The sequence below is a fragment of the Entelurus aequoreus genome, linkage group LG11 (genome assembly GCF_033978785.1).
Source record: "Entelurus aequoreus isolate RoL-2023_Sb linkage group LG11, RoL_Eaeq_v1.1, whole genome shotgun sequence".
Taxonomy (NCBI): Eukaryota; Metazoa; Chordata; class Actinopteri; order Syngnathiformes; family Syngnathidae; genus Entelurus; species Entelurus aequoreus.
Window position 1 is genome coordinate 31,066,327 of NC_084741.1, and position 17,891 is coordinate 31,084,217.

The window sequence follows — 17,891 nt, forward strand, 5'->3', positions numbered from 1 at the left end:
GTGTTTCTCCTTCTACATGTACAGACGCTTGTGGAAATCACACATGAATACCTTAAGAGAAAGCGATTGCAGCTATTTCGGATACAACACTTCTTAGACGGCAAGAGAACTTTCGAATGTCCAGGTCAGCTGTGATGCTACCTAGCGAAAAACTTTGTCCATTTGTCGAAGGACAGTCAACGAGAATGCGGGCTGCTGTGGATATAAAAGGTAGTGTGTGCTTTGTATTACCTGGCCGTCGAGGGAAGACTAACTACAGAAAACGGCTAATGTTTTTGGACTGGCAAAGCGGACAGTATCAGTTATTGTCTGCCATGTATGTCGCGGACTCAACGTCTAGGTCCAGAGTATATAAAGTCACCAAAAAGGAATGGACAATGAAGGTGAAGGCAAAAGAGTGAGTATTTTATTTATTTTATTTTATTTTAAATAAGCAGCAAGTACAGTACAGTTAGTAGAACAACTGTGTTTTCATTACTGTGTACTGTACTATATATATATATATATATATATATATATATATATATATATATATATATATATATATATATATATATATATATATATATATATATATATATAGATATAGATATATATATATATATATATATATATATATAAGAAATACTTTAATTTCAGTGAATTCTAGCTATAAATATACTCCTCCCCTCTTAACCACACACCCCGGCACCGCCCCCCCTAAACCCACCCCCCGCCCCCTAATCTTTCGAATTGTGTTTTAACAAACCAATTAAACTTTAAGTCATAGCCCATCTTTGATTGTACAAAAACAAAATAAAGCATGAATAAAAACGCTTCTATGTATCAACTACCTCATTTGTCATTTCCATTGTTGACTTTCTTTAAATTTGCACAGAAGAAAATCATTTTCACAGAACTATATCAATGTGCAGTGTCTCATGCAGCATTTTAAGTGAGTTACCAATTGTTTATTTTACTCCTGTTTGTTTTACGTTGGGTCGAGGGGGAGGAGTCGCAGTCCCGTTTTACCGTGTACCTCTTGCTTGGTATACTTGCTCGCCCCAATATAAACTATTTGCCTAACAGAATTGCTATTTTGACATCCAATGGACACATTTAGAACAGCAGATTCTTTAAGTTAAAAATGCAGCTAAATTTTACACTAGGCAAACTCATCTCGCAGTCCGGATTGAACCTGTTCCCGGGCCTGATCCAGCCCGCAGGCCGCATGTTTGACATCCCTGGACTAATTGATACAATGTGCAAGCAAGCCCGTCAATTTGTAGGTTAATCTGCACCCTCGTGCATGTTCCTATATGTGATTAATATGCAGTCTCCAAGCTGAAAATGGCCTTTTATTTTCCCCAGCGGTCCCAAATGCTGCTGTGTTCTGGAGTTGAGGTGAAACCCTGACCTTGTGACCTGTCCTGCTCTGTAATTACTCCCTCCGCTCTGCTGCGTCTTTAGCAAGGTCCACAGGAATGTGACTCTGATATAGCGGTGGTGGGTCGGGGGGGAGTGAAATTTATTCCTGATGTGCTGTAATTAGCCCAGGACCTAAAGAGCAATTAACTGGCTATTAAGCAAGTCCACTTTATTTATGTAGCACTTTACATGCATAAAGTCCATTTTCTGTTATTTAAATAAATACAACAGAAACAAGGGGGAATTTAAGAATAAATAATAATAACAGGAGGTAGTAAAAAATCTTAATGGGATAATAAACACCTTGTCCTGATAAATGAGACATCATTTCAAATACGAATACAGCAATACCTCAGTTTGCGTTAGTAATCTGTTCCAAAAGGTTGTGTTACAGTTGTACAGGGGAAGAAGACGGCACAGACAACAGGGACATCGTTTAACTCTGTTTAATTTTATATATATATATATATATATATATATATATATACATATATATATATATATATATATATATATATATATATATATATATATATATATATATATATATATATATATATATATATATATATATAATATATATATAAATAAGAAAATAATATTATAAACAAGGGAATGTAGTGTGACGAAACCAAAAGTGTATGGTGTGCGACTATGTGTAGGAATTAACTGTTGAGTGTTACCGGGAGTGTTGAGCGAGAGGCGGTCCGTGAGCAGACGTAAGGGTCGAGGGGAGGAGAGAGGCGTCAAAGTCCATGTCCAGGTGGAAGAGGCAGCCAGGGAAGCAGAGGGAATACGGGGAGATGAGACACACCGCTTGTAACGCGGAAAGGGAGGTATGCTGCTGGAAGGCGACAAGGAGGACACTAGACAAATGAACACGACGGGGGAGAGAAACAGACAGAGAAAGAGTGCATAGAGCTTGCTTGGTTCGGCTTACTGTACAGGACAGGTTGCTACGTTCTGGCACAGGATGCAGGCAGATCCTCTCATCAGCAAAAGGTGTGTTGATTGCTGATGATTGAATGCAGCTGCTTGCTGCACCCGGAATGGCGCGCGCTCTTGGAGGTGCTCCCAGATGAATGCGCACTGGTGTGCACCCGGGCCGTAACAGGTTGTGAAAAAATTAGGGCTGTCAAAGTTAACGCGATAATAAAGTGTTTACTGTGACTTCCTTTGACGGCCCCGATTTTTTTGACGTGCGATTAACGAGCATGCATCCTGATTGCTTTTTGACCCTCGTTCCATTCCACAGCGTGTCAAATGTAACAATGTTCAGTGACTGTTGAGCAACAAACTCCTCTTTGCTTCCTAGACGACCACCTCAAGATCGATCCATCACCATGAAGCAAAATGCAACAAATATGCAACAAATATGCAATAAACATGGCGAAACATGAACGCAATAGTCAAAATAACACCCACAGACCCATAGAATAATAATAATAATCCATGTAATATCACTTTTCTACAGAACAGAACTATGTTGTAGAAATCTGCTTCCGAGTCGCTTCCTGACACTCACGTCTCAGGCTGGCTGCTGTGAACAAACTCTGCTGCTTCCCTCATCTGCTTGGAGCTGATGCGGGTTAAAAAGCTTAATAAGGCCCATTAATCGTAAATTGCCCAGGTCTGGTCTAGGGCAGTGGTCCCCAACCACCGGTCCACGGACCGATTGGCCGCGCAAGAAATTTAAAAAAAAATAAATAAATATATATATATTTTTTTGTATTAAATCAACATAAAAAACACAATATATACATGATATATCAATATAGATCAATACAGTCTGCAGGGATACAGTCCGTAAGCACACATGATTGTATTTCTTTATGAAAAAATAAAAAAATTTAAATAAAATACCCCCCGCCCCGCCCCCCCCTCCCCGGACAAATTTCCAAGCGTTGACCGGTCCGCAGCTACAAAAAGGTTGGGGACCACTGGTCTAGGGTATACTTATCAATGATGAAAAATGATGTCTACCGTGTCTGTGATTAATCGCGATTCATGTTGTGGTAACTATGAACAAACTGCGATTAATCACGATTAAATATTTTAATTACTTGACAGCTCAAAAAAAAGAAAGGAAATAATGAAAAGTGAATCAATTTTTCCCATAAAAAATATTGATAAATAAATCCAAATGTTACAGACATTAATTTTTTTTCTTTTTTTTAAAATATCGAGAACAACTATTAAACAAAAACTGTTCATTCTAGCTCATATATATGTATATCTTAGTATTTGTTTAATCAGATTAACCACACTTCAAAGATGCAATGAATCAGGATTAATCACAGTAAATTACTTTCTTTCATAATTCTAATTAACTTTAAAAAAGACCCCAATATGTTGACACAAATGCAAATTGACTGACAGAATCCTATAAACAAAAATAGTTTTTAATATTTTACTTAAATGTACCTCATTCAATGTGTTAAAAACTTGGTAACACTATTAAGACCCATTGGGGAAGATTTTGAAGTGAAATTTGCCCTGGCGCACACCAGTCCTTGCACTGACGTATGCACTGACCTGATCACTGACCGTATAACAAAGGTGCATGTATAAATTGTGTGGTTAATCTGTGTTGATACGTGATTATGGCAAAAAAATTTGTGATTAATCACATGGGATCACTTGTTAAATTTGACAGCCTGAATATAATTATCTTTATTTTAGTTCACGTCTTCCATCTCTATTATAACATGCACTGAAAAGTTCTGATTAATATCTATTTTTGAGTTTGGAATATGTGGTGTTTTGATGCCAGCTGTGTAAAGGTTATTATAGAAGCATTTAAGTCCCATCTTAAAACTCATTTGTATACTCTAGCCTTTAAATAGACCCCCTTTTTACACCAGTTGATCTGCCGTTTCTTTTCTTCTCTCCTCTGCTCCCCTCTTCCTTGGAGGGGGGGTTGCACAGGTCCGGTGGCCATGGATGAAGTGCTTGCTGTCCAGAGTCGGGACCCCGGGTGGACCGCTAGCCTGTGCATCGGTTGGGGACATCTCTGAGCTGCTGACCCGTCTCCGCTCGGGACGGTTTCCTGCCGGCCCCACTATGGACTGGACTCTCGCTGATGTGTTGGATCCACTGTGGACTGGACTTTCACAATATTATGTCAGACCCACTCGACATCCATTGCTTTCGGTCTCCCCTAGAGGGGGGGGGGGATGTTTACCCACATATGCGGTCCTCTCCAAGGTTTCTCATAGTCATCACACTGGGGTGAGTTTTTCCTTGCCCGTATGTGGGCTCTGTACCGAGGATGTCGTTGTGGCTTGTGCAGCCCTTTGAGACACTTGTGATTTAGGGCTATATAAATAAACATTCATTGATTGATTGAGATAAGGCCACAATAAAAAAACTCAAACAATAAATGGATGAATAGAAATATATGTAGTATGCTTTGGATCAAGACCTATAGACAGGACTACACTTTAATAATAATAATAATAATAATAATAATAATAATAATAATAATAATAATAATAATAATAATAATAATAATGTCAGTTAAAAAATTCTAATCTTAAGAATAAATAAAATTAAAAAAAATATTAAAATAAATGTATGTGTTTACTTTTAGACAAATTAAATTCTACTATGTAGTCGGTCAATGCTTATGTGAGACAAGAACACACGGCTTTCTCTTTTCTGTGCATTGTAAGTAGTGGAAAGCTGCTAGCAAGAGGCGGCTAACAACGCAGGTAATGGGGCTTCATCTATTACTCCTATAAAACACTCTGAAAAATATCCATAAACCTACAACAACATTTTAATGCATGCATATATACCAAGCTAAAGCGACATTGTTATTGTCAGAGCTAACACCTACGAACACGTTTTAGTAACACAACACCTTGCTTCCAGAGACACACACTGCTCCTCCGGTGAGATGTAAGCTAGCTACTGAGCTTTTGCTCCTAAATCACCTCTGAGTTTGAAAAAGTTAATGCTACTCGCTAGATTATAAATCACGACTCGCACTTGTATAATTAAAGATTGTGGCCATAAGTCAAGAAGAACTTTGAAATTAAACTTTCACTCAAAGACATTGCTCGGAAAACGTTTGTTTGCTTCTAGCATATTTTTACAATTGTGACAATTATGTTTGAGTCATCATCTAAACGAGAAACACAAGTCTTGTTGAAAGATATAAACGTCCCATCAGTCGACTTCCCAGTGAGAGGAAACATTTTACAGTAAGTGTTTGTTTTTATTATGTTTGTGGCTTCTATTTCTTGTGTAGAATTTAGCATTAGTGCTACATGATATTTCACTAGAGCCCTATCCGCTTACCATTGAGCATCTAAAACTTGTTGCTCATCCTCCGTATATTCAGGCTCAAAAAGACAGGGTCCTGGATAATCATTTGTCCCAAAGTAGTTGTCATTGGCTCTTATGAAGTCTGTCATGATTAGTAGTTGTTGTTGATGGAAACAGCCAATGTTGAATCAGGAAATACGTTTCGGTACTGCTTAATATGAGCAAAATACTGTAATTAATACATGTTATCAAGAATGTGTGTGTTACCACAATACATGCATACTTACAGCATGTATATAACAAGTTGATGGAGGTTATTGAAGGTTTTTTAGAGATTTTGTCTTTTTTAGACAGAATAGATAGTTTCCCCATTACCTACATTGTCACCACTTGCTTTTTTTTCTATTTAGAACACACATAAAAATATGTGTTTTCTTGTCTCATGTAAGGATTGTGAATGATAGGCAAAATAAAAATGAAAAACTGTGCAGTTTACCTTTAACGGCTGCAAGTGTTCAAGATAAACCATTTTAAACCCCATGAAAGTCGTGTCACTCTGGGTAAGCAAGTTCCAAAGTCGTACCATCCATCCATCCATCCATCTTCAACCGCTTATCCGGAATCGGGTCGCGGGGACAGCAGCTCCAGCAAAGACCCCCAGACTTCCCTCTCCAGAGCAACATTTGCGACTTCCTCCTGGGGAATCCCGAAGCGTTCCCAGGCCAGAGAGGAGATGTAATCCCCCCATCTGGTCCTTGGCCTGCCGCGGGGCCTCCTCCCAGTGGGACGTGCAACGAGGACCTCCCTAGGGAGACGCTCGTGAGGCATCCGCACGAGATGCCCGAACCACCTAAGCTGGCTCCTTTCCAAGCGAAGGAGCAGCGGCTCTACTCCGAGTCTCTCTCGGGTGACTGCACTTCTCACCCTATCTCTAAGGGAGATGCCAGCCACCCTTCTGAGGAAACTCATTTCGGCCGCTTGTATCCGCGATCTTAGTCTTTCGGTCATTACCCACACTTCATGACCATAGGTGAGAGTAGGAATGTAGATAGCTCGGTAGACCGAGAGCTTTGCCTTCTGGCTCAGCTCCCGTTTCGTCACAACAGTGCGGCAGAGAGACTGCAATACTGCCCCAGCTGCTCCGATTCTCCGGCTGATTTCCTTCTCCATCTTTCCCTCACTCGTGAACAAGACCCCGAGATACTTAAACTCCTCCACCTGGGACAGAGTCCTGTCCCCTACCCGGACTGTACAAACCATCGGTTTCCTGCTGAGAACCATGGCCTCAGATTTGGAGATGCTGATCCTCATTCCAGCCGCTGAACACTCGGCTGCGAACCGATCCAGTGAGAGCTGAAGGTCACGAACCGAAGGTGCCATCAGGACCACATCATCTGCAAACAGCAGTGACGCAACCTTTAGCCCCCCGAGACGTATACCCTCTCCGCCATGGCCACGACTCCGCCTAGAAATCCTGTCCATGAAAATCACAAACAGGATAGGTGACAGAGCGCAGCCCTGGCGGAGACCAACCCCCACTGGAAACGGATCCGACTTACATCCAAGCACCCGGACACAACTCTCGCTTTGGTTGTACAGAGATTGGATGGCCCTCAACAGGGTTCCCCTCACTCCGTACTCCCTCAGCACCTCCCACAAGATCTCCCGAGGGACGCGGTCATATGCCTTCTCCAAATCCACAAAACACATGTAGACTGGATAGGCATACTCCCAGGCCCTCTCCAGGATTCCCGCAAGCGTAAAGAGTTGGTCAGTTGTTCCACGACCAGGACGGAATCCACATTGCTCCTCTTGAATCTGAGGTTCGACTATCGGCCGGACCCTCCTTTCCAGTACCTTGGCGTAAACTTTCCCAGGGAGGCTGAGTAGTGTGATACCCCTGTAATTAGCACACACCCTCTGGTCCCCCTTTTTGAAAAGGGGAACCACCACCCCAGTCTGCCACTCCCTCGGCACTGTCCCAGACTTCCACGCAATGTTGAAAAGGCGTATCAACCAAGACAGCCCATCAACACCCAGAGCCTTCAGCATTTCTGGACGGATCTCGTCAACCCCCGGAGCTTTGCCACTGTGGAGTTGTCTAACTACCTCAGTGACTTCACTCCGAGAGATCGACGTCGATCCCCCATCATCCTCAGGCCCTGCTCCTATCAGGGAGGGTGTGTCTGATGTATTTGGGTTCAGGAGTTCCTCAAAGTGCTCTTTCCAACGCCCCACGACTTCCTCACTTGAAGTCAGCAAAGTCCCATCCTTGCCGTACACAGCTTGGATGGTTCCCTGCTTCCCCCTCCTGAGGTGCCGTATGGTCTTCCAGAACAGCTTTGGTGCCGCCCGATAGTCCTTCTCCATGGATTCCCCGAACTGCTCCCACACCCTCTGCTTAGCCTCGTCCACAGCCACGGCCGCTGCCCTTCGGGCCCGTCGGTACCTTGCAACTGCCTCCGGAGTCCCCTGGGATAACATACCCCGGTAGGACTCCTTCTTCAGTCGGACGGCTTCCCTGACCACCACTGTCCACCAGGGTGTTCGAGGGTTACCGCCCCTTGAGGCACCTAAGACCTTCTGGCCACAGCTCGCATCTGCAGCTTTAGCAATAGAGGCTTTGAACATTGCCCATTCCTGTTCAATGTCCCCAACCTCCACAGGGATGGCAGAGAAGTCCCGCCGGAGGTGGTAGTTGAAGTCCTTCCGGACAGAGGACTCCTCCAAACGTTCCCAGTTCACCCGCACTACACGCTTGGGTTTGCCAGGTCTGTCCAGAGGTTTCCCCCGCCATCTAACCCAACTCACCACCAGATGGTGATCAGTTGACAGTTCAGCCCCTCTCTTCACCCGAGTGTCCAAAACATACGGCCTCAGATCAGCTGATACGATTACAAAATCGATCATTGATCTTTGGCCTAGGGTGCTCTGGTACCAGGTACACCTATGAGCATCCTTATGCTTGAACATGGTGTTTGTTATCGCAAGTCCGTGACTAGCACAGAAGTCCAATAACAATCCACCACTCAGGTTCAGATCAGGGAGACCGTTCCTCCCAATCACGCCAGTCCAAGTATCACTGTCATTGCCCACGTGCGCGTTGAAGTCCCCCAGCAAGACTATGGAATCCCCTGCCGGCGCCCCATACAGGACCCCATGCAAGGTATCCAAGAAGGCTGAATACTCTGAACTCCTGTTTGGTGCGTATGCACAAACAACAGTCAGAGTTTTCCCGCCTCCAACCCTAAGGCGAAGGGAGGCGACCCTCTTGTCCACTGGGGTGAACTCCAACGTACAGGCACTCAGCCGGGGACTCGTGAGTATCCCCACACCCGCCTGTGCCCTCACACCCTGAGCAACTCCAGAAGTGAACAAGGTCCATCCCTTGTCCAGGAGTGTGGTTTCAGAGCCCTTGCTATGCGTAGAGGTAAGCCCCACCAGATCCAACCGGTAGCGCTCCACCTCTCGCACCAGCTCAGGCTCCTTCCCCACCAGCGTAGAGACGTTCCACGTCCCGAAAGTCAGCCTCTGCTGCCCCGAATTGGTCCGTCCGGAGCCTCCACTTTCACCGCCATCCACTTGGCAGCGCACCCGACCCCACTGGTTCCGACCGCGGGTGGTGGGCCCACGTGGCAGAGAAGATGGTGTGTCCACGTAGCTTCTTCGGGCTGTGCCCGGCCGGGCTCCGTGGCAAGCCCGGCCACCAGGCGCTCGCTGACGAGCCCTACCTCCGGGCCTAGCTCCGGAGGAGGGCCCCGGGCTTCCTCCGGGCCGGGTAACGCATCCTCTTTTAGTGTAGTTCATGGGGGGTATCGTAACCCTGATGGGGGGGGCATTCGGGTGCTACACCTTGCCCAAGGGTGACCCGGAACTATGTAAGGCAGGGGCGTTCAACTCCCTGAGGCTTAATACAAGCCCACATACCTGTACCAACAAATGAAAAAGTGTAAACAGAAAGAGAAGAAAAGGTTGCTGTGTTATTAAAGTGTTCAAGTTTAGCACCAATCAAGCAGCTCAGCGTTATTTTCCCAGGGCCTAAATTGGGGCACTTACGCTTACACTTTTCTAATTAAAATTGTATTTATTTTGGTGCATGTTTTGTACTAAAACAAATTAATTGGGAAATAAATTCAATATATAAATTGAAATATAAAATAATTGTGTTTTTTTGAGGGGGGTCGGGTTACCGCAAAATAAAGAAAATTGCATAATTCATAATAGATTTGCAAAACTTCCTGAGACATCTCAGACCGGGATTTAATCCTTGTGCCACTGCTCACAAGCCCAGCATGGACGATGTGCACCACAACGGACTGTGATTGATAGTGACACACGCAGATAATATGATTATAATGAGGGATTTTAATATCCATATAAATTGATAGCTGTGGTCTTACACAAATAATAAATGAACCCAAGCATTGCAACGGTAATAGGATAGACCTACTCCTTGTCCGAGGTGTCACTACCTCCAAAGTTATGGTACTACTCTACACTAAAGTAATGTTCGATCATTACCCTATAAAATTTGAAGTCCTGACTCATTGTCAACAAGCTACTAATAACCAATACTTTAGCAGGCGCCACATTGATGCTGTCACAACTACGACTCTTGCTGGCTTAATGCACTCGGTAATAGCACAATTCCCAAATTATGTGGGGTCTATCGATAACCTCACAAACAACTTTAACGATACCCTGTGCAATTCCATTAATAGTATAGCACTGCTAAAGCTAAAAAAAGGCCCCTAAAAGGTGTACCCCCTGGTTTACAGAAGAAACCAGAGCTCTTAAACTATCTTGTAGAAAGCTGAAACGCAAATGTGATAGTTCAATAATTTATAAAAGTACGCTTACCTTAGCTAAAACTAATTACGACTCCAATCTCATGCGCCTCAATAAAAACGATCCTAAATATTTGTTCAGTACAGTAGCATCGCTAACCCAACAAGGAACCAGAGGTGTGGACTCGAGTCACATGACTTGGACTCGAGTCAGACTCGAGTCATGAATTTGATGACTTTAGACTCGACTTGACAAAATGTAAAGAAACTTGCAACTCGACTTAGACTTTAACATCAATGACTTGTGACTTCACTTGGACTTGAGCCTTTTGACTTGACATGACTTGCTACTTTCCCCAAAACCCAAATACTAAAAAGGTATTCAGGAGCGCCCCGTATCTTTCATTTTGTACGTGTCTGTCTATCTATCAGCGTGTGTGCTGCCTGTCAGCGTGTGTGCTCTCAGTACAATAGCCAATCAAATTAGATCTACGTTGTTTTCATCCCACAGCATTCATCCAATCAAATTGCAGGACAACCACCGAACAAGAGCTGTCAAACAACGCAGCAATGAGGAAAAATTATGCTAAAGTTGGTTTCGTTAGGGTATAAAAACTACGACTTGGTCAACAAAAAACGAATTGCAGTATGCAAAACATGCAGTTGGAATATTACAGACGGAGACCCAACAACTTCGAACTTCGTTCGACATTTGAAGATGCACAAAGAAGGGTAAGTTTTGAATGTAAGCTAAAGTTTATTGGCTAAGTAACGTGACTTTTATTTGCAGTGTAGTGTCGTAGAATTTCTGACCTTTTGACCTATATTTCTTGTCTTTTAAGAATGTCCGCTCATGTTCAATTCTCTTCTATTTTGTGCCATTGAATGGACCAGTTGTGGGACAAAGGTGAATATGGAGTTATGCCAACCTGTCTACAGAATGGTTAGATTTTCCAAATATGACTAAGAGATACAAGGTTGTTTTGGAACAGACAAAACCAAAACACAACAATCGTGACGCATTTAGATAACAAACAATGACGCACAAGAGACATATAAAAAATGGCAGAAGACCGGAACTCGAGTGTGATTTTGGCTTGTGTGTGTCTTGTTTGCTCCGGAGTAACATGTGGTCTGTCTGCACGGCCAACTTAATTCAACCTGCACTTCTGATAATGGGTAAATAAATTTGTTGTACTAAACTACTTTTGTTGCCTGTTTAAGCTTTGGACAATCCACTACACAAATTGGCGTCACGAACAGGATGGTTTAGAAGCTACAGGTCGACAGCTGCTCCCGCTCTCTCTGTTAGGCAGACAGTGTGCTGCACGCGCGCATCTAATACAAGGTAAGCAGTTTGCTTTAAAGTGTAAACATTTTCTGCCTGGAGAGAGCCGGATCGATAAGACTAATTGCTGAATCTATTTTTGATAAAAGATAGGTTTAGTCCAAAAACAACCTGGAATGGGGTAAATTATGGTTGGATTGAGTTGTTTTACATGTGATCATTTGTCTGTGTGTTTGTTGAAAACTTGTGATTTCTTGTTTTTAACATAAGGGGATTGTTGATAGAATTTTGGTGGTTTGGAGTGTAGAAGCATAGACGATGTGAGACGAAAAATTTCTTTTAACATCTTCATCCTCTGTCGTTGTTGGCAGAGGATGCTTTTTTCTGCAAGTACATTAGGTTAGCCGGAGTTGGACACAGCGAAATTTAAGGCAAGGTTGGCTAACTGATGTGACATTTGACCCACACAAATTTATGACGTCTATGAAGGTCCTACGTATCTGTCTATGTGGAAGCTGCAGCCGGGTAAAAAGCCTGATATAAGGTGATCATTCAGTGACTCCGGTAAAGGAGATCAACTGAGCCAAGTTGTCACGAATTTGGAAATTTGCTGCAGTATAGATGGATAGAGTTAAGGGCTCCATATGGTAGAGCCTTGGTGAAACTATATGGACTGACCAGACACGATGTACTGTAGGATTGGGGGGTGATTCCTGGTGATTCTACAGCGCCTTAGGCTGGTTATCCGTGTTGGTCAGGAAGGAAAAGCAGGGTTTGCTCCGCTAAACGGGTTAATCGCCGTAATATGAGTAAGAATGACCTGCGTGTGTGTGTTATGAGACGGCCGATTCCACAAAAGCACGCGTGCATTAGTTGTTTATATTGGTCCGGACCAGGGGGGCGTGGTTTGTGGGAAAAATGTGTGTTTTTTTTTAAATTTATATATATATATCTGCGTATTGTAATAACATTTGTGTAGCACCTGGTTTCTTATCTGTTTTAATTCCGCTCTGAAAAAATCAACCTCTCCTCCTCACCTCCCTCCCTCATGCTTTTGTGAGAGTTCCCTCACGCTTTTTTCGCACCCACGCTGATCTGCAAGAGCTGGGAAATTGTCGGTTATGTGTGTGCGTGTGAGAAAATAGACAAAGTTATGTACAGAAAACACATGAGTGAATGATCCATCCATATAATTATTTTCTTCCGCTTATCAAGAGGTTGGATCGCGGAGGCAGCAGCCTAAGCAGGGAGGCTCCCCCTCTTGGGCGCTGCGAGCGAATTCCAGTCATTTGAATTTGTTTTTAACTATACTGGTGATTGTGACTGTGCGATATTACAGTTGTTTTACACACTGAGATTTTGAGTACGGGAAAAAAGGCTCTTGCTCGCTGGTAAATTCTCTGTGTGTGAGTGACTGTGTGACGCATATAAAGAAAAAAAAAAAAGGAGTCTCAGCTGGGAGACATTTTGAGATAAGAGTGTGTCAGAAGTGGCGAGGCTGTGTGAGTGTCAGCTGTACGAGGCATTGGTTCGAAGAGGAGTGACACTGATAGCATTGAGCTAGGTTAGCATTGTGTTAGCATAGCATTGAGCTAGGTTAGCATTGTGTTAGCATAGCATTGAGCTAGGTTGGCATTGTGTTAGCATAGCATTGAGCTAGGTTAGCATTGGGTTGGCATAGCATTGGGCTAGGTTAGCAAAAGTTTGCTTACTGAGGCATAGTAAGGCTAAGTTAGCATCTAGCTTGGCATTACTAAGTGTGGTTGAACAGTTATTCTCGGTCTGTAGAGTGTGCTAGTAGTAGGTGCTTGCTAAGTCCAGTAAAATAATAGATATATGGAAAATTACACGTTTGAATATCAATAAATGAATACGGATTGTGGGACATTGAAACATTGTTTAATTCATCATTCATGTATATGTTTAGTATACTTTTTTGGTACAGCCTTGATGCTCTGCTGATCCATACAGTTCCTGGGTGGAAGTTGAGACAAACACACACGCACGAACATCATAGATTAGGACACATTGTAACTTTGAATTAATAGTTATACAACAAATAAATTAATAATATTGAATTTAAATTTGATAAAGATAAATTGATTATAAATTGACATTTAAATTGTTTTTAGGAATAAACACACAATAAAATAAAAGTTAAATTTATATTCTAATACATCTAAGGGCATCTGTGAAACATAGAGTCTGAAGAAGTACAGATAAGAGCCACTCAGCGCCATTGTCAAAACAAAACGTAGAGAAGCGTTAAACAAATTCTAATCAGAAGGAAGACAGACCAAAATACGAGAACTTAAGTAAACAGACAGCAAGTAAACCAGAAATAATAATGTAAATAAATAACAAAGAAAGCAAATTTTCGACTGATACACACACCTGTTTGTCATTTCACCTGTCCAGTGTCAAGGTGCACTGGGATAGGCTCCAGTAGATTTATGCTGCTTTAACATCTGCTGACTGAAGAATCCTCCATCAAGTCTTTTATTGGGCGCCAAACAATCATCCATGCCACACCCACTTCAAGTCCACTTCTGCATTGGTGCATGTAGAATTACAAATAGAGAATAAAACTAAATGGAAATAACTGTCTGCAAGATGAGCATGACGTCATGAATTGTGCTCGGGTTAGTAATAGATAGATAGATAGACAGATAAAACGTTATTGATTCCTTCAGGAGAGTTCCCTCAGGAAGAAGAACTAAAAAGTAAACAGTAACTAATAAGGGTATAAATGGAAACAAAATAGAAAAATATTACAAGGAGAATAAAAATAGAACAGTAAGATAAGAGAAACTAGGCATTAACGACCATGATATAAAAAAGTATTGCACAAAAGAGGAGTTGTACAGTGTAATGATGTATGAGACAAAGGATTTTTATAGGCTAAACCAGTAGTTCTCAAAGGAGGATATGGTGTTTCCGCCCGGACAAAAAAGGGGGGTACTTGAAGGTATGCCAAGGGGTACCTGAGATTTTAAATATTTTAAAATAGCGACAATTCAAAATCCTTTATAAATATAATTATAGAAGAATAATTCTTCAACAAAATAAATATTTAGAATTAAGTTCACGAGCCCAGATGGATCTCTATTACAATATCCAAAGAAGGTTGATGATTGATTATATGTATAGAAATGTTGATTATAATTTAATCACTTGTTTAATTTTTAAAACGTTTTAGTTATTCTTATTTTTTTGTTTGTCCAAATAAGTCAAGTAAGACCACAACAAATGACCAATATGGTGCACTGTTATACAATTTAATAAATCAGAAAATAATGACATTATGCTGTATTTTACTTCTTTAATTTACTGGGAAAAAAAGGTTGAAAACCACTGCCCTAAATCATATCTAAAGCTAAAATTATTTTATAAGACTGATTATTTTGGATTATTGTGTTTGTATTGTGAGAGAAGGAGAGAAAGTGAGAGAGAGAGAGGAAGAGAGAGCAGGTGAAAAAACAGAAGGAGGGTGAAGATTTTAGAAAATATGGGAAAAGGATGTTCATAACCTTACGTTATGTGAATGGTTTCTAGGAGAACAGAAAATAGAAACATTTTGTGAAGTGTAAAGAAGAGATGAATACAGGATGTTGTTTGTAAAGGAAAACGAAAGTGAAGAAAAGATGAGAAAGTGACAAATGAAGGTATTCATAAATGGTATGCTGTTGATTGTGATTAGCTGCAAGTTTGTTTATTTGTTTGTTTAGTTGTTTGAGTGAAAGGGGAAGAAATCAATAGGAATAATTACATGCAAAATGGAATAAAACTATGAGTGCGATAGATAATGAATGAATAAATGAAATAAGTTTATTTTGGTCATATAATCAACCATCAACCAATTTGTGTGAGCAGTTTAACAGTAAATTAGACATATTAACAATCATACACATTTACACACAGAACAAAAAAGAAAAAGAATGACCGAAAAAAGAATAGGCGGAAGCCAAAGCTTATATTGGCCTATGATATACAATTACTGAACATTAAATTACCTGGAACATCAACGTTAAAAGATGAAAGTAATTGTTACTATATTTTATAATGTTGAGAAAACTTTACTTTTCAAGGGTCTCCAAAACCATAACAAAAAACTACATGTGTTCAGCTCATCACTGAGGATGGTACATCATTTAACTCCTAAAACTGAAATACATTTGTGTTTTTATTTTTATTTTACTTGACCTATTTTAAAAATCAATATCCTCCGTAAATGATAGTTTTCTCCTCATAATGTAAATAAGCTAAGAATACAAACTGGAAGGCTGTTGTTCTTTATTTGGAAACAAAATTGCCATTGTTTTAAAATTAAATTATCTGAACATTTAACACATTATGACTTAAAAAATGGATTGATATGATCATAATAATAATGCTTTGTGTAATATTGAAATGAGCCTTTTAATTTTAAGTATTGGGTCTATATTTCTTCTATAAACATTTCCCCAAACTTCAAAACAATATTACATATGGAAAAATGAATGAATAATATAACATGTGCAGACATTTCTTATTCAGCATGTGTTTAACTTTATACCGAATAGCAATGGATTTGGATATTTTCTTTAATATGTTCCATATGCGGCTTCCAACATATTAATGATCAATTACTATTCTCAAGAATGTAGTTCATATACTCTGTCAATTTCCACTTGATTCAACTTTAATTTTTGTTTCACAATTTTTACTTTGCACCCTGGACAGGTCGCCACCTCATCACAGGGCCAACACAGATAGATAGACAGACAACATTCACACACTAGGGCAAATTTAGTCTTATTAATTTCTACATATTGAGATCTATTACTTAAAATAACTACTTAACCACTGTTGTGAAACACCTTTCTAATTTATGGGAGTATTGGGATAGGATTGAGGAAGATGTCTGCTGTGGTGGTGGTTAGTTTGGAAATTAATTTAATAAAAGTAACTTTAAAGTGCAGTCTGACATTTTAGTTTGGAGTAATTTATATTTTTATTTAGACATTGCAGTACACCATACTTCTGGATGTTGAGCTAGAAGAGGATAATGGCATGACAGAATAAAGTTAGAATTAAAGTTGGGGTGCCAGTGATTGTCACACACTACTGGGTGTGGTGGAATTTGTCCTCTGCATTTGGCCCATCCCCCGTGATTGCCCCTGGGAGGTGGGGGAAACATGTTTGGTGATTTGGCTCCCAAGTTTTTTATGGTCTTTGGTATGACTCGACCGGGGTTTTGAGCTTGCGACTTGCCGATCTCAGGGCAGACACTCCTATGAAGGAGGCAAACCAAATCTCAACAGCTTTCAGTTAGCTATAGATTTTGAGAGTATAATGCGAATAACTATAACTTTACAACTTTTTGCTTCGAATAGTGTTGAATAATAATTACAAATAACAGCCTACATTAATAATTAGAATACGAGCCGATATGTAAAGTGTTAAAAAAGAGGAGAAGTGTGATTAGGTCTGGCGCTTAGAGCATGGCCTTGCGTGTTTGTTGTGACTAGGTTGGATAACCAGTCGGAGACAGGCAAGGCAAGGCGGGGCAGCTTTGTTTGTGTGGCGTTTTTCATGCAACAAAGTGAAATGAAAGAAAATAAAAGCAAAATTAAAATGCAGACAATAAAAATAAACACAGTGCGGACGTTAAAAGTTAAAAGATTAAAAGATTTAGCTGAAAGATAAGGAGAAACGTGAATAAAAACATTCTTTTGTTTTGGAGAATATCACGCACAGCGGGAGGTCAGAGTGCAAGCATGACAGCTTGCTCGCGCCTACTGATAGACAAATGATAGTTTAAATTAACTTATAGATAATCTTTAAGTGAATTAAAAGGGTACTTAAATACACATGAAGTAGTACGTATAATCTTTGAATTAAGGTTATTGATTAGCAATTAATGGGATAGTTAAGACTGTAATTTTAAAACGTGGTATGCAAAATTGAACTAACCAAGAGGATATGAAAACGATGGGTGTACATGTTTTGAGTTCCAAATTCCGGAGGAAAAACCTCAACAAAACGTAAAACCATACAGACGGACTTGGGTGGTAGCCACGGTTGTGCTAGGTCAAGCGAGGGTGGAAAGGATGTGCAGCCGGGGGACTGCCAGCTTCTCTGAACAAGACAAGCTC